Here is a 20,004-nt window from a genome sequence, read left to right on the forward strand (position 1 = left end):
TTTTGTGTTTTATAAGATATGCTTCCCAAAGAATAGAATGCTGATCTTGGGGGAGGGGTGAGTCCCCCTGCTCAGAGGGTCTGAAACCAGAATTTCCCCCTTTGTGGCCAGCACCAGGTACAGCCAATCAGTCACAGAGCCCTTTCATAAGCCCAGAGCACCTTTAAAATCCTTCTCAAGGGGCGCCTGGGGGGCTCAGTTGGTTGAGAGTCCAGCTTCGGCTCAGGTCATGATCTCACGGTTCGTGGGTTCGAGCCCGCCCTGCGTCGGGTTCTGTGCTGACAGCTCAGAGCCTGGAGCCTGCTTCAGAGTCTGTGTCTCCCCCTCTCTCTGACCCTCCCCTGCTCGTGCTGTCTCTCTCTCTCTCTCTCTCTGACAGCTCAGAGCCTGGAGCCTGCTTCAGAGTCTGAGTCTCCCTCTCTCTCTGCCCCTCCCCTGCTCGTGCTGTCTCTCTCTCTGTCTCTCTCTCTCTCAAAATTCAATAAAACATTAAAAAAAATCCTTCTCAAGGCTTTGTTCCAGCCAGTGCAGACTAAACGGTGAGCTTTGGGGTGGGATAAAACCTACTGGCGATCTTAAGTCTGGTTCTGCTGGATCCTAATCCTTCATTGACCTGGTTCTATTTGCTGCCAGTCTTCCTCACTGTTCCACATTCTATTTTTCACTCTGCTCTAATGGATGCTTTCTGGCTTCAGGCTAGGAATTCCTATCACAGAGAATTATCCATCATTCTGCCAGCTTTTGCTCATCCTTCTGAATTTACCTACAGAGAGTTTACAGCTCTATTTCCCCCCTCTTCCTGGAAAAAAAAATAGACCTGACCTCTTCCCCCAGCCCAGTGTGGGAGCAGCCTGGCTCGGAGAGCTCACCTCCATTGGTTTTACGACATGTTCATTACCAGTGTCTTAGCAACATCCAAACCAGAGGCCTCCGGACACTCCTAAGCCGTTTCCTTGGCCACAGCCTATACCTTGGATTCCACTGTGCTCCAGGCTCTGGACCTTTGGTATTTCCATTTGCCAGGAAGCTGAAGCTGCAGAATTACCTGCCTCAATGTCCAAAGAGTCCCCTTAGGGGTAAACAATCTTAGGAGGCAGGAATTTACTTTCCTGGTCCTATAGAACTACCCACCTGCCCTGGGCAACCTGTTCTTCTGGAAAGCTTATAAAAGTCTTCAAAGCTACATTCAAGGTTATTTCTTTATAAAATCTCAATGCTTTATATGTACCTCCAATTTGGCCTTTCTTGCACTATATTTTAATTATATGTATGTGTATCTTGTCTCCATGCTCCCACACAGACTGGAAGGTCTTGAGGGAGGATATAGTTTTGTTCACCTGTGTCCTAAAGGGAAGTCACAGCACCTGTTAATTAGTAGGCGGCAGAGTATACAAGAAACAGTCAGGTCTAGGCATACAACAGCTCCATGTTCTGATTCCAGTATTCACTTACTCGTTGTATAGTTGAATTACCTGGGCCTTTCAAATAATCTGAATAGGTCAAATGGATTTAAAAAATTAAATAGAATAAAACATTTTTATAAAGAGAGAGTGGCCATCACTGCTCTCCCTGCCTCCGTCCTGCTTCTTAGGGGCACTTTTGACTCATTGAATGGCTTCTTCTGGTTCTCTCCATGCCACTAAGCAGTGCGCTACTGTTCCTCTTTGTTCATTACACATTTAGATTGTATCTATTGACGTATTGGTATAATTAATTAGGATTTATCTCCTTTATATATTTACACATTCTCTTGATAAATTTATATCAACATATATTTAACTTTTTAACAGGGTTTTCAGTATTATAACTATTTCAACCTTTTCTAGAGTCAGGTGGTCCACTATGATTTTATTTCCTTTCTTGTATCATTTTTGTCTTGTTTCTTTATTCCTAAAATTTCTGGTTCTTATTCTTCTTTACAGACTGCAATATCTTCTTTATAATTTTCCTCCATGAATTTTTTTTCAAGAGCCTCAGCCAATCAAATATTCTCTTTTTTATTAAAGTCACTGTCCTCCCTTCCAGGCGGAATCGATTTCTTTTCTGGGTGGCGGGGCCGCCATTTTTGGATATACCCTCATTTGGGTGGGAGCCTCTTTTCCTGCATTTTGTGCTTTCCTCTTTCTTGGGTTACTCTCTTAGTTTGCTAGAGCACATCCTTCTTTATGTCCTTAAAGGTAGGTAAATTTTTAGAGCTCTTGGATGTGTGTATTAGGTAAAGGCTAGAAGTGGCTTGACTTCAGTATTTAGAACATGCTCTCTGACCCTCCAGCATTCAATGTTTCTGTAAGACATCTACCACCATTCTGAGCATCCTGCCTTTGGAGGAGGAGGACTGTTGTGGGTTGGATTGTGTGCCCCCGAAGATACATTGAAGTCTTAACCACTGGTACAGTGGGATGTGACCTCACTTGGGAATGGAGTCATTGCAGATGTAATTGGCTAAATGACGATGAGGTCATACTGGAGTAGAGCTGCTTTAATGCAGTATGACTGGTGTTCTTGTAAGAAGGAAATGTGGACATGAACACAGAGACACAGAGAGATGACAGCCATATGAAAATGGAGACAGAGACAAGATTTATACTGCCCCAAACCTAGGAATTCCCGGAGCCACCCAAAACTGAAAAAGGCAGCAAGTGTTTTTCCCTAGAGGCTTTGGAGAATGACCTTGCCAACCCCTTGATTTCAGACTTCTGGTCTCCAGAACTGTGAGACAAGAAGTTTCTATTTTTTAAAATTAATTAATTAAATTCCAGTAGGGTTAACATACAGCATTTTATTTGTTTCAGGTATAAAATATAATGATATAACAATTCTATACATTAGTCAGTGTTCATCATGATATGAGAACTCTATTTTTAAAAGTTTATTTTAATTCCAGTAAGTTAATATACAGTGTCACATTAAGTTCCACAGTTCTATACATTATACAGCGCTCGTCAGGACAAATGTATTCTCAATCCCTTTCACCTATTTCACCCATTCCTCCCCCACCTTCTCTCTGATAACCACCAGTTTGTTCTCTACAGTTAGGAGTCTGTTTTGGGCACGTGGGTGACTCAGTCGGTTGAGCATCCGGCTTCAGCTCAGGTCATGATCTCCCCATTTATGGGTTTGAGCCCCATGTCAGGCTCTGTGCTAACAGCTCAGAGCCTAGAGCCTGCTTCAGATTCTGTGTCTACCTCTCTCTGACCCTTCCCTGCTCATGCTCTCTCAAAAATAAATAAAACGTTAGAAAAAAATTTTTTTCACTCTCCCCAGCTCTCTTTCCCCCTTCCCCACTCTATGGTCCTCTGTTAGGTTTGTCCTGTTAGACCTATGAGTGCAAACACATGGAGAGAGCTGGGGAGAGTGAGGGACACAAATGATGAGAGACTACTGAATACTGAAAATGAACCTTGGACTGAAGGGGGAGGGGGAAGGAGGAAAGAGGGTGATGGTCATGGTGGCGGGCACTTGTGGGGAGAAGTACTGGGTATTATATGGAAACCAATTTGACAATAAACTATTAAAAAAATAAAAGTGATTAACCTTATTTTTGCCCTCTGTACCTTTATCTGGAACATAAGAAAGGTAAAAATAGAAAAAAAAAAAAAGAAAAATTTTTAAAAAAAAGAGTCTGTTTTAGGGGGGTGCCGGGGCGGCTTGGTGAGTTGAGCATCCAGCTTTGGCTCAGGTCAGATCTCACAGATCGTGAGTTCTAGCCCCATATCAGGATCACTGTTGTCGGCATCCAGCCAGACTTGGATCCTCTGCCTCCCTCCCTCTCTGCCCCTCACCCACTTGTGCTCTTTCTCTCTCAATCTCAAAAATAAATAAAACATTAAAAAAAGAGTCTGTTTTATATTTTTCTCATTTTGGCTTCAGGAGTAGAACCTAGTGAATCACCTCTTACATATGACACCCAGTGCTCATCCCAAAAAGTGCCCTTCTAAATACCCAACACCATTTAATCCCTCTAGCAACCCTCAGGTCTCTGTACTTAAAAGTTTCTTATGGTTTGCCTCCTTCTCTCTTTTTGTTTTATTTTTCCTTCCCTTCCCCTATGCTCATCTGTTGTGTTTCTCAAATTCCACATATGAGTGAAATCATATCTGTCTTTCTCTGATTGACTTATTTTGTTTTGTACATTCCTTAAATTCCACATGAACGAAATCTTTTGGTGTTTGTACATTTCTATCATTCCAAGCCACCTTGTTGGCCAGATTTTGTCACGGCATCCCCAGGAAGCTACTCCAGGGAATGCTGTTTACCTCTTCAGAAAATTTTACTTTATTAAAAATTTTAAAAATGTTTATTTATTTTTGAGAGAAAGAGAAGGACACAGAGCATGAGTGAGGGAAGGGGCAGAGAGAGGGAGACACAGAATCTGAAGCAGATTCCAGGCTCTGAGCTGTCAGCACAGAGCCTGATGCGAGGCTTGAACTCAGGAACCATAAGATCATGACCTGAAGCTGACTCAACCGACTGAACCACCCAGGCGCCCCTAGAAACGTGTACTTTAAAAGTGAATTCTTGTTATCAAAGTATTACATATAGACAGTTTTAAAAGAAAAAGAGTTCTTGATTTGGGTCAGTTTCCCTAGAACTCTGGAGGCAGAGCCTGAGAAAGGGATTCTTCTGGCAGTGATTTACTGAGAAAATGGCCGCCAGCAGAACAAGCTGCCAGAGAGTGAGGGAGGCAGGAGGGAGCAGGAAGGCACTGGGCAGCTCTTCCTAGCTGAAAGCAATTCCCTCAGGAGGCATGCAGCTGGGCCTGCTAGCCGCTGGCTGCGATGAGGATCCGGGCGGAATACCTCCAGCATCCCTTCCAGTCTCTGTTTCCTCTGTCTAGACGTGCTGGGTTTTCACAGGACATTTACTGCATCCATAAACAGCTTTCCCAGCATTCTGACTGGTCATGATTACTGGGGAAACTTCAGCCAGGAAGGTCAGTGCGATTGATGATAGTGGTCTTCCCCCTGTTGCAATCGGACCCAGACCGTATGGATACTCGTTGCCCGTTCTCTGCCTTCCCCAGATGCCCTCTCACTCGGGTAGCCCTTTTGCTGTTCTAAGTGGCTTTCTCAGTGGGGGGATGCGGACACTCATCTGTACTCCTTCCTGTCCCCATCTCACCGCAGCACTTCCTCCTCAAGTCTAATGACCTCCATGCAAATGGTAATAGCATACTAGTCTCCTGGCCTACTATTATCAGGAGCTCAAACTGAATGGGAAGCAGCCAATGCTTTAGCTTCAGGAGGATCTTACTCTCTTCTCATCTACATGTATCCCCTCCTCCACTTGGGGACCCAGAAGCCCTAGTTCTGTGGAGCTTACATTTGCAGGGATTGGAAGTCAAATCCCCAAGTGGGCATGATGCTGAATGGGTCCACTCTTACTTTTTCTACTTGGTTTCCAGCCCACATATTTGAACTACTTGGGACACATGCCACTCAATAGCCACTGGTGTAGGTGTACCTCCCACTCTCACAACGTGTCATCTCCAAGCTGGTGTTTTAGCTTCTCCTTCAAGAGGCCATTCCACTGGTGTATCTGGCATGCAGCTATTGGATGGCATGGGATATGGGATACAGTGGGTCATCGTGTGGACACCATGATTTCTCTGCTACATGCTGTGTCCCTTGGTCTGAGGCAGGGTTATGCAGAAGTTCCTGTGTCAGCAGATCAGGGTCCTCATGAGCCCTCAGATGGTGATGTTAACCAAGGCCCTGTACTCGTACTCTGCATACATGCCCTTCCTGTACGATGCATATGGAAAAAAGGATAGGATAAATTGTTACCTTTTCCGATCTGGCAAGGACTGAGGGGTGAACAATTATCAAGAGTTTGGGGGCGCCTGGGCAGCTCAGTTGGTTGAGTGTCTGAGTCTTGATTTCAGCTCAGGTCATGATCTCACGGTTCATGGGATTGAGCCCCACATCAGGCTCTGTGCTGATTGCATGGAGCCTGCTTGGGATTCTGCCTCTCTCTCTCTGTATCCCTCCCCCTGCTTACACACACACTCTCTCTCAAAATAATTAAATAAACATAAACAAAGGGAGTTTTGGTGGTCCCCTTGAGGTTATATCAAGGACTCAGCATGAGTCTCTGTTGTTTGCAAGTCAGACTTCCAGAGTGTCAGTGGCTGGATCAGGCTCAGTGGGTAGAAGCCCATGCATGCCCCCAGCTTCGCCACCATGGCTCCTTTGTTCATGTAGCGTCTCCTAGAACTGGGGTAACAAGAGGCAGACATGTCTTACCAAGTCATCCTTCGCTGTAGTTGTTTGGTATTCTTCTGCAGGGTTCTCTATAGTGGGCTGGTGACATGCTTCATGAAGATTCTCTCCCATAGACTCATCCACAGGCCTCATCTGGACCTCTTCATCCCCAGTCTTCTAATATCACTCTTTTTTGGCCCTTGACAAGCCAGCCAAACCATCTGCCCCTGCTATAAATTTATGTATATCCTTCCTCTGGACACTTTTCTCTCCAGGCTAAGTGGATGGACACATCCTACAGCTTCTTTGATGTATAATACCTCTCCTTGTTTAGTGTAGGGAGTACCTTTTGTCCACTAAGGTCGAGAAGAAATGCGATCCTAGGTATTGGTCTGGTGGCCAGGAGGGAAGGTGGGGACAGGTCCTGTGGAGGGTAAACACTGTCTTGTAAAGGCACCAGGACCAACTGAGATTTTAGTAAAGTGGCCAATCAGGTGGGAGCTCTGTCTTTCAACAAGGAGGTTGGTCCACTTCTGCAGGTCTAGTGCATTAAGGGAAATCTTTTAGTTCAACATTTAAAAATGTTTCTACTATCAATATCCCACCTAAAACCAGTGATGGCTGATTAACAGCTGGCAGGAGACCAGACGTTACCCTTGGCCTCACAGAGCCACCGGCACCAACTTGTCGAGGCTTCATTCCTTAAAAGCAGAGCCTGATACAGGGGTTCTTGTGCAAGTGACTTATCGAGGGAGTATCATCAAGTGAAATCCATCAGGAAGTGAAGGAGGCAGGGCAGGGCAAGGAAAGAAGTTGAGCGAGGGGTAGCTTCCGGGGAAGAGAAAGCACAGCTTATCTCATGGATGGTTGGAACCTTGGAGTTTTCTTACTTTGAGGAAAGGGGGACAAGACTTGTACTCCACACCAGGCAGCCATTGGCTAAAGGCTGTCTTCAGAGGAATGTCACAGCTTCCCCACCCATTTCCAGATGAGGCTGCTCGTGTTGGCTGAGTGAAATTTTCCAGAGAAGGGTGCATTTGTGAGCATTAGCAACCACCAATTAAAGCAGCTATAGGATGGATGTTCTTTCCAGGTAAGAGGGTCTGGGCAAAGGACCAGAAGGATCTATGATGGCACTAAAAAGTGTATGTCAAAACCCATACCTATCCCCATCCCTCAGGCACTACTTCTAATTCTTTTAGTCATTTCTTCTTCTTCTTTATAATTTTTAATTTTTTTTTTATTTTAGAGAGCAAGATGGAGAGAGAGCAGGGGAGAAGGGCAGAGGGAGAGAGAAAGGGAGAATCTTAAGCAGGCTTCTTGCTGAGTGTGGGGCTCCACCCCACAACTCTAGGATCATGACCTGAGCTGAAACCAAGAGTCAGATGCTCAACTGACTGAGCCACCCAGGTGCCCCTAGTCGTTTCTTCTAATAACTTCATAATTCTAAATTTTATGTTTATTTATTAAGTCAAATCTTAAGCATTTTCTACAGATTTTTCTCTTATGGTAAGTAAGGAATTGTGCTATTTCTAACCACTTCTACCTTATTCTCTCAAGATACTCATGTCATATTTTAAATTAAAATTTTTATGAAGTGTTTGATTACTATAATTATATAAACACTGTCCACTGCTGAGCCCAGTAGTGTGTATTGACTATAATTATTTATTTCTTCCTCTTTTTCTCTTTCTTTCTTTTTCTTTCTTTCTTTCTTTCTTTCTTTCTTTCTTTCTTTCTTTCTTTCTTTCTTTTTTCTTTCTTTCTTTCTGTCTGTCTGTCTTTCTTTCTCTTTCTTTCTGCCTTTCATTCTCTCTCTTCTTCTCTTTCTTCCTTTTTCTTCTCTATTTCTACAAAATTTTTAGGTTTTTTTAGTTAATAATTGCCTATTTTTTATTTATTTAGTTTCATATATGTAGTGTAATTTTAACAGAGTCCATAAAAGCTATTTATGTGTTTGTTCCTTCATTTGGCTAAGTCTTCTCACATCCTACTAAGCTTCCCATGTTGCCAAACTTGTCAAGTTCTCTATCCATTCTACTTTTCTCCTAGAGCCTCCTGGTGCCTCCCTCTTCCTTTCCTATCTAAGGCTAATCACTCTGTAAGTGAGCTCCTCAGTATCCCCAGATACCCACCAGCCATCATCCCTGTGGCTCTCAACCCCACTCCCCTGCGGTGGGTTTTCCATTCTCCGGTTCATTTCTCGGTTGTGTTGGAATCTCTCCTCCAGCAGTTTCCCAAGAAAGGGCGAGTGAGCGGGAGTCATGTTTTTGAGACCTGACATGTTAAACATTTGTTCCACACTTATCCTCATACTTGATTTACATTCTGTGGAGCCGTAGATGTCTCAGGTGTAAATTATTTTCTTAGAATTCGAGGTAGTTGCTCCATTTTCCTTGCTACTTATGTTCCAGTAGTAAAGTCCAAAGCCATGCATATCCCCATACCTTTTAATGCAATTTTTGATTATTTATTTTGGTACTTCACAGTGATATATTTTAGTTTGGGACTTTGGGCTTTTATAATTCTTTTTTTTTTTAACTCAATACTCAGAGAGAACTTGTGTACCTCAATTCTAGGAAATGTTCTTTGTATTCTTTTTGTGTGTGATAATGTCCTCTCTTCCATTTTCTCCAGTCTCTCTGGAAATTCTTATTAGTGGGACGTTCAATCTCCTGGATTCTAATTTTCTTTTCCTTTCTTTTCTAGGACTGCTTATCTTTTTATCCTAGTTTCTGGGAGATTTTCTTGACTTTATTGTCAAGCACTTATTTTGAATTAAAAAATTTTTGAGTCATCATATTTTTAATTTCCAGGAACACTCACTTATTCTCTGAATGTACTTTCTTATGATTGCATTTTCTTGTTTTATGGATTATAATATCTCCCTTTATTTCTCTGAGGATATTAATTACATTTTCTTTGACGTTTCTTATGCTCTGTGCATTAATTCTGTTGCCTCTGTGTTCTTTGTTCTCTGTTCAGTTCTATTTTCTCAAGAAGGATGAGTTCTCCAATTTTTAGTAATTCTTAATTGTCTGTTCATACTAACAAGTAAGATGCTTAGCACTGGATGCAAGTCGTGAGTACATTGGTGGGCTCCGTTGTAGGGCAACAGAAGGCCAGACGACATTTTCATTAGAGATTTGTAGGTCTTTTCCTAGTATAGGTTTATTTTTCTGTAGAAAGATCTTTAAATCACGGGGCTGTGGATCGCCACTCCACCGCAGTTCCATGTAAAGGCTTTCACTTTGCCTTTGTTTTCAGCGAAGTATAGAATTAAAACTCAACTCCATACTCTAGGAGAATAAATCTACAGTGCCCTGGAGAGTGGGACAGGGGTTGGGATGGGGAGCTAGGGTTCTAACTTGTTTTTAAAAATTTTCATATAGATATTTGGTTTGCTTCCATTCTCTTGTATCAGTGCCTGATTTATTTAACCAAGTAATATCTCTTTTGTTGATGAGCTACTGAGAGGTGCAGCATTTTGCTTTCAGTCCTGTTGCACTTGAGTGGAGACACACCTCTTGTCGGTAAGATATAGGATGAGAGTGTAGCTGTGTAACAAGAGGAACAGGCCCTCCCTCCCAGGACCTTACAGTAACCACACCAACTGAATCCTCAGGGACATTCCATCATGGCAGTAGCTCAGATTTTTTTCCTGTCCTTTCCTTTGCACACCAGCTCTACTCCATAAATGGTAGGAGGCTGCCCTTAGGGACATTAGGCATCCCAACATGACCACCTGGACTGTGTTCAGTTTGTTCTTCAGTTTGTTTTTATTTGGAGCCTCAGTTTTTGCATGAAGTTGCATGATTGTGGACTTGGCTGTTTTGATGTGATTTTTTTTTCACTTGTGTTCTGTGCTGTATTGTTAAAATGAGACACTGCTCTTGCGAGATGGATTTTAATTGACCTATTGAAGGTTTGTTCCGAATGACACTACTTCAGGGACCTTCTAGTAAGCTCTTCTATTGTTTGGGGCTTGTGGATCATGCACAGATTTATAAACAGATCTTGTGGCTGATTTGTCCATTTCTTCTCCTGCTTTTTGTTACATCTGGGATACAGTCTAACTCAACTGATTTAATATGCATTAAAAAATGCCATAACTGTTAAACACAGTGTTTACAGACAGATGAAATAAATTTATTCCAATGAAAAAAAATTGTTTTTTTGACCGGTGTTCTGTATTCAGCTGTGTACTCCTTCCCTCCTCTGCCGGTTTTGATACCCACTACTTTCAACTTTTTGGCCTTTCTCTGTTGCAGATTGGGTTGGTTCCTTTCTCTGCGGGCACTGAAGGCTGAAATGTTCTCCTCGTTTGTTTTCCCTCCCGTGGTCCACGTCACCATAGAGTGTGTTCACATGTCTCGCAGTTTCCTCGAAGATGAAATACATTTTTTTAGTTCTTCTTGTTACTGGAGGACATCTGGGGAAGGAGAGGCAGCAGAAACGTATTTACTCTGCCATCTTAAAACAAGAAGTTTTCCGTAGAAGCTTCTAGAGACTTTTCATTATTGTGGTGTTTTATGATGTAATAATGTGTTGATAAACTATTACATAGTGTCGCTATGTCTCTTTTCTTTCATATTTTTTCCTGCCCTTTATATTTCTAGATATTATGCTTAAAGAAACCCAAATTCCCAATGAGGGATCCTTTGAGGGGGTCACGATGTCTTGGGCTAGAAGGAACACATCTGAAATACTGCCTGAAGCACAGGTCTGAGGTAAAGATGGTGGCCACACCTGGCCGACGGTCACACAGCATGGGGCGGAAGGGATACTACCTGGGGTCTGGATTTTCAGCTCATTCTCATGCTCCCAGGCCTCTATCTTCGTGAATCTGGCACCAGGAACCTTGGCAGCCCCTCTCAGCCTCCCCTAGCACCCCGAAGGCTTGCACCTCTCCAGACTTTTGTGTTACAAGATGTACAGTTTTCATGCACATTTCACACAGGACCGAGGCGCCAAGCACCCTGTGACCTTCACTTCTGTCCTCTGTGCGAGTTCCCAGAATGTGGACGAACGCTCTCAGATGCTCATGCATTTTCTGCAGAGATGCTCTTCATTACGGGTTCATTGCTACCTTTTACCCTTTTACAATCATAATGGTGAAGCGCACAGGGTCCAAGGATAGAGTGAGTGGAAAATGTCACTACTTTTTAACTGTATATATCTGGGCAAGATATTTAGCATTCCTCTCTACCTCAGTTTTTGAATCTGTAAAATGGTAATAATAATAATAATAATAATAATACTTTCCTGAAAGGAGCTAATCAGGTAGAGAGTGACACCTGCTTTGTACTAAGCTTTGTAATAAGCTGACTTGTAGCAGCCTTTTGAAATACCATTCATTATTATTTTAGTGCACTATTAGGATGGAGAGAGGACCTTATTTCAATCCTCTGATGCTAACTGGAAGTCTGCCTTTCCTGAGATTTTCTGATTTCATGCATTTGCTTGAGGAATAAATGAATGAACACAGTAGGCCTAGAGTTGTTAGTAGCCAGCAATTAGGAGGCATTTGCTGAAGAAAGACTCATGCCCGGAAAATATTCCCCAGCCTGAATGAGAGATGAGACACATTTAGTCCTGGTTGCTACTCTCTCTTTCTGTGTCTCAGAAAAAGTCAATGAACCTTTCTGAGTCTCAGTTTCCTCATCTGAGAACCCGAACCATAATAGCAGGTGCGTAATGGTGATTTCTATTGTATGTATTATCAATAATAAGGTGTGTGGGGGTGTGCACACCCACTTGTGAGCCTGGGAGTCACACTTTCCAAAAGACAAAATGAGAAGGGAGACACCCACATGCTGTCGTCTCCAGTTCTCAAAAATGTTGCATTTTGTGGATGTGGGAACCCAGGTCTCTATGCCCCAAGAGCTTAATTGGTGCCAGGGTCTCTGATGTGCAGCTTCGTGCTCCCCCGTTGGCTGTGGCTCTCTTTTAGGGAGTCCCGTCAACAGGCAAAGGCTTCCCATCACTGATCAGAGTGAAGACAGGTCACTTCCTGCCAAGTTGCTTCTTTCCGTGAAATACTCTCGACATTATTTTGACGAAAAGAATGAGACAAGAGGCTTCTGTCTTTGCATGGAGACCCAGGATTACAAATCGATGCCTCTGAACCAGGAGACTTCTACTTTTTGCAGTGTTCCCAAATACGAGTTTTATTTTTGTAATTTTTCTGAATCGGCACTAAGCAGTGTTCAGAAATGGCCAGTGAGAGAACAAGAGAATGAGCTGGAAATCTGCTCTCCAAGCAGCTCCAAACTGCTCTGAAATGCTGCTGATGTTGACTTCTGAGGGATCTCTCCTCACCTCCACCATCCCTCTTCCCTCAGAAGGACCCGCACATTGACTTGCTCCCTGGAACCTGTTTACAGGGAAGCTAATTATTTTCCCTTGTGAAAAAGCCGCTCTTTTGACTTTGCAGCTGAGCTCAGCCTCCTGGGGAAGAACGGATTGGAATTTTGGTGCTCCTGAACGTACATCGCATGGACTAAAAATACTCATAAATTGGTCTTCACTTCCCTAACCAGGCTGGGCTCTAATCGAAAGGCAAATCTTCTGAGAATTCCGGGGGACTATTACTTCCCACGGATGGCACCATCTATAAATAGCAGTGCCTTCCAGGTAGTGAGCTGCTGGCTGGCAAAGCTCTGTGCTTGCATTATTCCAGGGAAGATTGAGTGCTGCCGGAGGATTCTGGGAGGGAGAGGGCTGGCTGGGGATGGAGGGCTGGCGGAAGTCACAGGAATCCTCCCTGGAGTCCATTCTCCCCTATCAGACCCCCCCCGGGTGGGGCACTGGGGAGACATAAAATAAGCTTGAGCTTTTCAGGATCTGATGGTGGAGAGCAGTGCTGCCCAACTAAAGCAAGCCATGTATATGATTAAAATTTTTTTCTAGCAGCCATATTTTAAAAAGTACAAAGAAATGGGCAAAATTCATTTTACTACTGTATGGCATTTAACCCACTAAATCCAAAATATAATTTCAACATGTAGTTGGTATAAAAAACAGTGAGAGGATGGGGGCGCCTGGGTGGCTCAGTCGGTGGAGCGCTGGACTTTGGTTCAGGTCATGATCCTATGGCTCTTGAGTGTGAGTCTCATGTCAGGCTCTGGAGCCTGGAGCTGCTTCAGATTCTGTGTCTCCCTCTCTCTCTGTCCCTCCCCTGTTCATGATCTGTCTTTCTCTCTCTCTCAAAAATAAACATTAAAAATCTTATTTTGAGACAGAGAGACAGAGTGTAAGTGGAGAAGCAGAGAGAGAGAGAGAGAGAGAGAGAGAGAATCCCAAGCAGGCACTGCACCATCAGTACACAGCCTGACTCTGGGCTCAACTCATGAAACTGTGAGATCATGACCTCAGTCTAATGACCTAAGACCTGGATGCTTAACCAACTGAGCCACCCAGGCACCCCTAAAACTCTTTTTTTACATTCTCTTTTTATACCAAGTTTTGGAAAGGTGTGTATTTTATGCATTTAGCACATCTCTATTTGGACTCTAACTTTGCATTGGAATGACCCCATTTGTAGTTAAATTTCATAAAATTTGCTGGAGAAAGAGTGGATTTTCGACAACCCAGGTTGTTCCAAACATTCTTAAATGTTTTCTGATAACTGAGTTGTGTTGGTTTTTAAATTTGTATTTAAATTAATTAAAAAGTAAAAGGTAGTTTTTCCATTGCACTGGCTCCATGTCAAGTGCTCACCGGCCACGCGTGGCCCTGGCCTCCTCCCTGCATGGGCACAGGTTGGAGTCGGAGGCTGGAGGGCACCCCACTAGTGTGGGGGCACATCTCTGTCCTCCCGCAGCCCACAGTCCAGACTCGGGCTTTCTCACTCTTTGCGCTCCAGCCACACTGGTTTTAAAAAATTCCCATATTCCAGGCTCACAAGCTCCTTCCCACCTCAGACTGCTGGTACCCTGTGCTCTGGTCCAAGCCCCTCTTCCCGTCTCTACCTCCCACTCCTTCCCTCTGCCCCCAGGCTGCTCCTCCACCAACTGCGACTCCCCCAGGCTCTGCCAGGCAGGGCCCCCCTTTGCGGACCACCCTCAGCACCTGCTGCCTCCTCCCTCTGGCTCATTTTCATTTCGCAGGCCCAGTGACTGCCTGCCATGGGCCAGAAACTGTTCTCAGACTTGGGACACCATCCAGAGATGAAGGAGACAAAAATCCCCTCCCCCACGGAGCTTAGGTTCTGAGAGGGGGAGACAGAGAACAAACAAGACGTATAACAAATGAATGTGTACATGATGCATTATCGGAGGAAGTGTGAGGTGCTACATTTAAAACAGGAAGGGAAGGAGGGGGGGTGAGGGGGACAGGTGGGCATGGCGGAAGAGGGCTTAGCCCATGGGAAGGAGGGGAGGGAGGAGCAGGTGAGGGAGGAGACAGCCCCGAAGTGCTGGGAAGTCTGGCATGTTCCAGGGAAGGCCTGGCTGGGGACGGGTCACAGTAGGCCTCTGAGCCCTGGTTGAGATGTGGGGATTCCCAAGTGTCACGTGAGCCACTGGGAGGGGGAGGGAGCTTGAGCACGTAGAGCATTCTACTGCAAGGTTAATTATGTCCCCCTCCAAGTTACCAACTCTGCAAGGAGGGTGCCGGTACCCCCGTCCTGTTTCCCATGTTCATTCCCTAGCTCAGGCCTATGTACAGGAAGACCACGCAGCAAAGATTTGCTGAGGTTGTTTAAACTAGGAAGCACTACCCGTATATGAGGAGTCGGGGTCCTCCTGTCCATGCCCGTCTACAGGGACCCCGCAAGCTGAACGTGAGGGGTCATTGCCGTGGCCCCTGATGTGCAGTGGGGACGGATATAGAGCCTCTGGATGAGTAGGGAGGCCAGTATGAAATGGTAAATGACAGTCACTGAACAGCGTCAAGCGGAGTGAGCCCCACACTTGGGGAACTAACTCAATTCCGCCCCAGAAGCAGGGGGGCAGGGCAAGGAGGGGAAAGAGCACAGGCTTTGCTGTTCCAGCAATAGGATTTAAATCCCGGCTCTACCATATACGAGCTGTGTGACCAGGACCCGGTTACTTCACCTCTCTGAGCTCCAATGTCTTCCTTCGTAGAAAGAGGTAGCTGCCCGTTTCATCAAGCTGCTGATGGCGCATCTCACAGAACCCACATGCATGGTTATTCTGGAGTTAGGCACCGCGTGGGACGCCACCTGTGTCGCCCTGCAGACGCTCTTGGCCGGCCTGTCCCCGCCCATGCTCTGCACAAGCACCAGCCAGCTTCATTTTCAGCAGCGACAGCTAGGCATGGCTTTCTGCCTCTTGCTTCCTATCCTGGGACTTCTCTGGAAAGCCCACCGTCACCTGCTTGAGCTGACATGTGCAGGCGAGGCGTCCCCTTTGAAGCCGTCGGTGACGCAGGGCAGAGGAACCAATGAAGGTCCAAGACGCCCCGAGCTGTGGCTGCTTTGGTAACACACTTTAGAACGGCTTTCCCTCCTCCTGATTCCATCCCGGGGCGAGTGACCAGGGGCTGCCGGAGCAAACTGGCCTGTGCCACAAACCAGGTGGCTTAAAACCACAGACATTTGTTCTCGCAAAGGCGGAAGGCCACTAGTCCGAAACCAAAGGCGTCGCCAGGGCCAAGCTCCCTCTGTAGGCGCTCAGAGCGGATCTTTCTTTTTCTTTTCCCACTTCCGGTAGTTCCCAGCCTTCCTTGTCATGGCAGGGTCACCTCCCTCTTCACCTGGTGTTCGCCCCTTACCTTCCTTCCTTTCTCCTATGAGACACCAGTCAGCTGATTTAGGGCCCACCTTAAACCCAGGATGCTCTCATCTCGAGAAATGGCATCCGATCACATCTGCAAAGACCCTATTTCCAAATAAGTTCACGGGCACAGACATAGGGGTTAGGACCAGGGCATGTCTTTTTGGAGAACACAGTTCAGCCCACTGCACCCTCCTGGTCCCCTATCCATTCTGCTTGGAATGAACTAAATGCACATGAGTCATTATCCTGGGCTTTTCTTCTGGGGACCCCAGACCCTGACATTTAGGCTAAGGAGATTCCAGGTTTTCTCAAATGGACCACGGAAGACAGATTACATCTGTTGTGCTGTGCACTGAAGGACAAATGAATGGAAATGAGGAGAAACGGGTTTGATTTATTCATATGTTCATTCAGCAACTATTTATTGAGCAGTTACTATGTAACATGTACCATTCTGAATTCTGGGGATGTAATGATGAACAAGCCAGCACCCCTTAGCATTTTGAAGGATAATTTCTCAGCATAAATGGTGCAGACTTCTTCAGGTGGCGGTGGATTCACTGTCGGACATCACACAGGGAATTCAGGCGTAAGCAGATTTTCCACGACATGGGTTCCTCATACCTCTGTGTTTGCTTCTTTGTTTTAAATCACTGTGAGAGTAGGGGAAGTAAGTGGGAGTCTTGGAAGGGATTCCCAGTAAGAATCCTTTGTTTTAAAATATCTTCCTTTCTTTGCCAAGTTCCCAGAAATATCACCATTATTGTATTCTTTCTTCTTTAAGGTCTAAAAGAGTTTTAGGCAATCAGGAAGCTTTTCGAAAGGCAAATGTTTCCAGCAGATGTTGGCCGGGGGTGGGTGGATTGAGGGCTTTCTCTTCTTGATTCGTCCCCAGCATGTCAAGCACAGGGAACATTCCAAGGGGAAGCTCACTGATGAGCCAGGCTTGCAGCCCGAAAAATTTCCTCTCCCCTCCTTCCCTCCAGAGCAGTGGCCGTTTAGTGGTGGTGTTGTGCCTAGAGCTTGCTTGTCCAACAGTTCTAAGCACAATACACTTTCTGCATAACATGTCTAGACTGGTTCTGTTTGTTTTAACTAAACATGGATGGAAAGAGACATACAGTCTAACCTGAATTGAGGGGTGGAGGAAGGGAAGGCTTCATGGAGGAGGTGATGCAAGCAGAATCTGGGCAGTTGGGTAGACATTGGCAAAGGAAGGGAGGTGGGAAGATGATTTTAGCAGAGAAGGATGAATGAGCCAAAGCTGGGGACTGGCAGAGAACATGGAGTGTGGGTTATGGATAGTGTCTGTAAGTTCAGTTGTGTTAGAATGTAAAGGGCAAGACAGAAATAGTAAGAGATGAATCTAGTCTAACAGGCACGGGAAGGATCATGAGGGTCCCTTATGTTGAGTTTTGGGACTTGGGTCCTTCTACTAGGTAATTTCTATGGCATCTAGAATGAGCTGGCAACTCCCCCGTATTGAAAGGAATCTGTTGGCCTCTACCCTGGAACAGACCCACATCCACAGTGGCACAGAGACCTCAGTGTATCTAGAATTCACCTATGGGCTAGAGATTTGCTACTCTATGTTTCCTGCCACTCTTCTCTATCCCAGGGTTGATAATGGTCCCAGGAAATTTGAAAGACCAATCAGTGCATGACGAGATTCAAGAGCGGGAAGCAACCAGAAGACTTCACTTTTCATAAGTGGAAACTGAGTCTCAGACAAAAGAGTTGACTTGCCTGAAGCCATGCAGCACTGGGGACCCAGGTCTCTCAATTTTTAGTGGTCTTTCTTCCCTGTTTTTTGTTGTTCTGGTTATCTTTGTAGTTATCTTTGAATCCTCATGGCCTTAGGAGATAATTCTGAAGAAAAAGATCAGGTACAGTTGTTCTTCCACAAATCTGGAGTGAGGGATATGCTTGATCACCTTTCCCCTGTCTGCCTCCTTCCATCTGCCTTCACTGTGGTCAGTGTGTGGTCGTACCTTATTTCCAGTGCATAGGGCAGAATGCAACTCAACTTCTTTCTGTGCTATTGTCAATAAGTCAATGAGAACCAGTCCAGTGACAAACTGCCTTTCTTAATTCTTCTTTACTAAAAAAAGGGAGGGAGAGTTTTTAAGGGACACATGGACTCTTAGAAAGCATCTACCTCAATGTATCACATTGAACTTTGATTATTTATAAGGACCTATTTTTTGTTTTTTCTTTGTTTTTTTTAATATAATACAATTTATTTTTTTAACATATGCAATTATTTTCCATCATTTACAATACAGTAGTTACCTAAAAAGCTATGGCCAGAGAATAAAACCTCTGGGATGAACTCCATATTTCATGAGCACCTGCTATAGGTAAGGGCTTGGAGAGTTCTAGGAACTGAAGGGAACAAAGGAGAGTAAGACAAAAAAAATGTTCACTATGGGGAATCAGGATAAACTTGCTCAATGCAGGGATTAGGACTGATGGGGATGAAAGATCTCTGAAGATGTTACTGGCTGGCTATCAGTCATGTGGACCTCTCCCTATGCCTCTGTTGACCCAGGTGTTAAAGATATAGCTACTTTGGACCCATCAATCACATCTCAATCCTGAGGAAATATCCTGACTTTGTGATAAGGATTTAACATTCTTATTATATTTTAGGCTCAGATATCTCTAATCCTTCCAACTCTTCCTTTTTCTCTCTTTCTCTTATTTCCATCCATCAGTCTGTCTATCCATCAATCCATCATTTTTTGCCTTTGGACATTCATTGCATCTGTGCTGCATACCACACATGTATGTGTCTATCTCTTACAAGAGAAGCACAGTATTGCCAAGGATTAGGGCTCCCAGGACCAGTTGCACCTGAGTTAGATTCTGGCTCCCTCATTCATAGCTCTGTAAAACTGGGCACGTTATTTAGCAATGAGCAAGACCTTGAGTAAGACAGTGGGATTCTGCTTTCTTCCCTCCCTGTCTTCATCCCTTTGGAAAATAGTCTGAAGAACTTGAGGTGGTATCCTCTTCTTGCTTGGCTAGAGATGCCAGCTGATTGGGGGCAGGGGGGCCAGCTGGCAGAAGGGGGAAGCCGATGAGGGAGAGGCCAGGAAGGAGGATGGTTGCACAGTCTGGGCATGCTGATTCTCAGAGGTGGGTGAAGTTTGGCCAAAAAGCTCCCTGTGGATGTCCTAAAATGGCAAGTCCTTCTTATTCCACCTCCAAGACGTGACACAGTGCGGGAAAGCCTACAGATGGAGTCCCAGTCATTCAGAGAAAGGAAAGGGGCCAGGAATTGGTCAGGCAGCTGGGCTGCATCAGAACAGCCACATCAAGTATCTGTGCTCCTCAGAAAATACTGCAGAGCTGGCCTTTATAGGAAGGGCACAATTGAAGCCCCCTTTTTAAATTTCATTTCCTTTAGCCAACTGAATATCTTCTCATAACTGAAGATGGACCTGTTATTCGTTGAGAGTGTCAGGCACTTTATATACCCTGATTGTACTTATTTCTTCCTCTGCAATAACCCTGAGGCAAGTATTACTGTTTGCATTTTACTGATCAGGAAATTGAGGCTAACAGTCACCCACGCAGTTAGCTGGGCTTAAATCCAGGTCTGTCTTCCTTCACAGCCTGCGCTCTTTGAATTCATTTGTTCATCCATTCATTCACTCCCAGAGTTAAGGAAGACAGACACATATCCTGCTTCCATGAAACTTCCGTTATAGTAGGAGAGGTAAACAGACATTAAACAAAAACCAGATTCTCATCATTTTACATACTGATGCATTTCAGGAAAATAAAAAGTGGGGTGGGGCTGGGGGATATTGTAGACTGAATATTTCAGGAAAGTCTCTCCAAGGAGTTGGTATTTGAGTTGACACATCCGTGAGAAATAGTGGTCAACCCGTGGGAAGATGTGAGGGAAGAGATTTTTCATCTCATCTGGATGACCTGAAAGTCACACTCCTACAGAGACACAAAGGCTTTCTGTGCAGCCTGCTCACCGAGCTCTCATGTAAGCCTAGAAACATAGAAGTCAGGGTTGGGAGTACCTTGGCTGCTATTTC

Source organism: Suricata suricatta, chromosome 15 (assembly GCF_006229205.1).
Source record: "Suricata suricatta isolate VVHF042 chromosome 15, meerkat_22Aug2017_6uvM2_HiC, whole genome shotgun sequence".
NCBI classification, from domain to species: domain Eukaryota; kingdom Metazoa; phylum Chordata; class Mammalia; order Carnivora; family Herpestidae; genus Suricata; species Suricata suricatta.